Source organism: Marmota monax, unplaced genomic scaffold (assembly GCF_021218885.2).
Source record: "Marmota monax isolate L192 unplaced genomic scaffold, Marmota_monax_Labrador192_F-V1.1 WCK01_AAM20220418_F8-fsc00001, whole genome shotgun sequence".
Classification (NCBI taxonomy): Eukaryota; Metazoa; Chordata; class Mammalia; order Rodentia; family Sciuridae; genus Marmota; species Marmota monax.
Genome location: NW_026693777.1, coordinates 61,203,795 through 61,207,774, shown reverse-complemented (window position 1 = coordinate 61,207,774; position 3,980 = coordinate 61,203,795). Strand labels below are relative to the sequence as shown.

At 40.4% G+C, this 3,980-nt stretch overlaps 1 protein-coding gene across 1 annotated transcript in view; it reads left to right on the top strand.

The window, feature by feature from the left end:
• Rora (RAR related orphan receptor A) overlaps positions 1-3,980 on the top strand; it is a 675,937-nt gene that overhangs the window by 214,574 nt on the left and 457,383 nt on the right. The gene's annotated exons all lie outside the window — the stretch shown is intronic.

Genomic DNA, 3,980 nt, shown 5'->3' with positions numbered 1-3,980 from the left:
CCCCACATATAATTTTTGACCCCTCTGGATTTTATTGACTCATAATGTGTATAGGAAGGTGGTACAGGTTCCTTTGAAGGCTCTGTATACATAGGGGCAGAGCATGAAGTGGCACAGTGTCTCCTGTGTCCCTGTGCATGTTCATAGTAGCTGCCATTGAGGAGTATGCTGGTGTAGACCACAGTTTTATTGGAACCCAAGCCCTTAAATTCTTAAGTTTTTATTCAGATATAATTAGCTTCCAACCACATGCACAGATCAGATCTTAAGTGTTCACTACGGTGAGTTTTGACAATTCTATAAACCCATATAACCACCAATTAAAACAAGATATAAAACATTTCCATCCCTGTAGAAATTTTCCATACAGAAGCACTTTTTTAATATCTTAGTATCTCATTTTATTCTTCTTATTTTATTAACTGAAAATCATGGAAAAGGGGGACAATTTGGTAAGTAGGGAACTTGCTCTTCACCTTGAACTTTGCTCTATGTACTATTTGCTTTTCTTGAACTGCATGGCCAGATGTGTACTCTTTTTGACATTCACACTCCATGCATACAATGGCGTGTAAATAAATATGTGTGGCATACTGTTTGCTGTTAGTGAAAATTTACAAGGAAGCATCACTGTCTTATGGGGACACCCCAGGATGTTCTGCCAAGATATCCACAGACTCTGGTTCACTGTAGTGACTTGAAAAGTAATACACATCCAGGTTTTCTAGAGGTCTTGAGTTGGTCTATCCCATCTGTGCTGAGTTGGGGGACAGGAGTCCCTGGGCTGCAGACTTTTCACTTGAGTGAGCAGGAGGAAGCCCCATCTGTTTGAAGAAAGGAGAGTTTCTCGGTGGGAGGATAGGAAGGAACCCATGGAGGAAGGTCCCCATTCCAAGGTCACCTCTCTCAGAACTTAGAACCAGAATGGAGTGTTGGTGAGATCCTGAAGGCCAGGAGTCTTTGCCTGGGCCAAGAATCTCTCAGGAACCCTTGGGAAGATCAGCTGGTGCACCTGAAGCAGCCCCTCATTGATCTGCGCCTCTGTACCCGAACTGCTAACAACCAGCTCAAATTGGCTGATTTTTCCACATTTGTCAGGGAGCCAGCTGCACTGGCTCAGCTGAGCATCTGCAGAAAGGAAAGCAGAGAAGCAGAAAAAAAAAAAGCTTTCAAGTCATTATTCTTATTCATTTCCCTATTCTCTGCCCCACCCCTCCCAGTCTCCACTGCCATGCCTCTTTCTTCTTCTTCTTTTTTTAAAAGTCTTTTTATAACAATCTTTTTCTTTATGTGGTGAGAGCCCTTGGCATCCTTCCCATGACCTGTCTGTAGAGAGATACTCCTCCCTTATAATTAGGCCTTTGTTATACCACTTCCTGGTTTTCTTCTCCCTCTTCCCCTTTTTGTAAAGCTTCTGGCCCTTGACACCCTAGTACCCCAATAACTGCACTTGTTAAAATGAAGGGTTCAAAAGGAGGATAGAGTTGGCTTCTTCAAGGAGCCTGTGAGTTCATTTAGGTCTGTGGTTACAGTGGACTGAGCCAGGGAAGGACCCAAAATAAGATGTGTTGAGATGTCTTTATTCTGGACACAATCTCACCTACAGTACTTTCCCAGCATCCCATTCCTGGTTCTTGGGCCACTTCCTTTGTGGATCACAGTTTCTGCATTCCATTAAGGCAAGAGGATGGGGTTCCTTGTTGTCAAATACTCCTAACAGGACAGAAAAAGCTAGAACCTAAGGAGGCAAAGTGAGTCAACAAGACAGTCTGATGGGCCAAGACACCATTCTAAGGCTCATGAACTGGTTGTCAAAAAGAGAAGGAATGGACCCTGATTAGGCTTGAGAAAGATGTAGATTTGATTATTTGCCCAAATAATTGCTTAGATTCCATTCAGTCTGCTATACTTTGAATATATCTCCCCAAAAGTTTGCAATAGAAATTTAATCCCCAGTGAAGCAGTATGACAAGCGGGACCTTCAAGAGGTGCTAGATGGATTCATGCCATTATCTCAGGAGTGGGCTCCTGATAAAAGGACATATTTGGTCCTCTTCCTCTTGCTCTCTCTCAAGCATGTGATCTTTCCACCATGTTATGATCCAGTGAAGAAGCCCTTACCAGATACAGCACCTCCAGAACTGGAATTCCTAGACTCTAAATGAATGTATATAGTTTGTAAATTATCTAGTCTATGATATTCAGTTATATCTACACAGAACAGACTAAGTCCCTGTCCTTTTAAGCAAAATAGGTGCCGGGATGTCTCATTCAGAGGCCACATTTGAGGAGATTCCCATTGTGAGCTGACAAGTATTGTAATTGCTGAAGCCTCTGTAACATGAAGAAGAAATCACAAGGGGCTTTTGGCCTTCTCCATCAGGACTTGGGACGTTCAATTGTGTTCTCCTTGTTTTGAAATCAGTAAATACCATAAAAGTTAGATAACCATGCTTAGTGACCTCTCTTCCTGTAAGGAGGATATTAGAAATAAATCAACCTGTTTGTCTGGTCCAAATTTGGACAACACATTGGATTTTCATTGGCCCTCAGATTGATTTTCTGGTTGATTTAGTGTCACTAAGGGGCTCTAGTGGGCTTCCATCACATGAAGGCCATGTATGTTTTTCTCCCCTTTCATGGGTTTTAGGAGTTTTAAATACATATTTTATTTCATTTTCAAAATTATGTCTTATAGGGCATTATAAGGAAAAATGCTCTATCAATATTTATTTAGTGTACAGGAACCCACCCCATGTTGTCTTTATATAAACTTAGCACTAGGTATTTAAAATAGATATTTTAAAATAGATTTAAAATCTATTTTATGTTGAGGGCCGAGGGTTCAGAAATAAAGTTTGTTCCTGCTTCAGTGGCTTGTGATTTGTGCACAGCCAGACTGCGGCAATTTTAAAATACCAAATGTTCTTCCTGGTGTTTAAAAGATTGAAGTTTGGACCCTTAGAAAAGGAGACTGGATGAGGTTGAGTGAGAATTAAGTGAGGTACTGATTGTAATGGCAAGTCTACAACACTGAAGTTGATTGCCAGGTCTGTAATTTTGCTTTGTAAGTTACTTAGCCAATCTGCACAAGGGGCACATTAGTACCTTCCTCATTAGTGAAGACTAATGAGCTCTGTGTATGAAGTGCCTGGTGTAATCCTGTGCACGTAGTCTGTACTAGAAGACTGCATGGACTTAGACATTTTTCAAGAAATTGCACTGTGTTTTTTCAACTTGGAAAAATTACTACTAGGTAAGAACTGAGTTTAACATAATGAGAATATTGCAGGTAGCCAATTGCTGCCAACATTGTCAAATAATCAATGTAGAATAAGTATTGCAAAAGCTTGATCAGAAACTCATTCATTTCAAAACAGTCTAGCAACTTGGAGGGAGGGATTGATGCTAGGATATCTCCAATTTAGGTACCAATAGTTTTTGGCTGAAGCACTTCAATTTTTTGTTGTTGTTGTTGTTGTTGTTCTCTCTTGCTTGAATTCAAGAAAGTCTTTTCCTATATGAACAGTGTTTTATGTGTGAGTTAAGTACCCAAACCACCCAAAATATACTTTTTTTTCAGCATAGATAAACTGTTGACTTCCTTGGTATCCACAGTCTTTTTTTTGCTATGAAACTCTACATTCTGATTTCAGATACTTTCTTCTCCTGCATCTCCACGGTGTGGGAATGACTCACTAACAAATTCTGTGGTGAGTAGGACATGGGAAGACCACAGATGGATTGATGTTTGTGGAGATAAACTCATTGACTGTACTGTCAGAGAGAATGAAGTGATCCCATTTCGATCTAGGCCTGATTCTCAACTCTGAGGGCAAGACATTTTCACCCACAGGGAATATGATGATCTGGTCTTAACTATTCTTTGTTCACTTTCTCATAAAAAGTCATCCAGACACTTGAAATGCATTGTGTCTGTCAGACCTGTCCTCCATGAGTTGTAATGACAAATTTGTAAT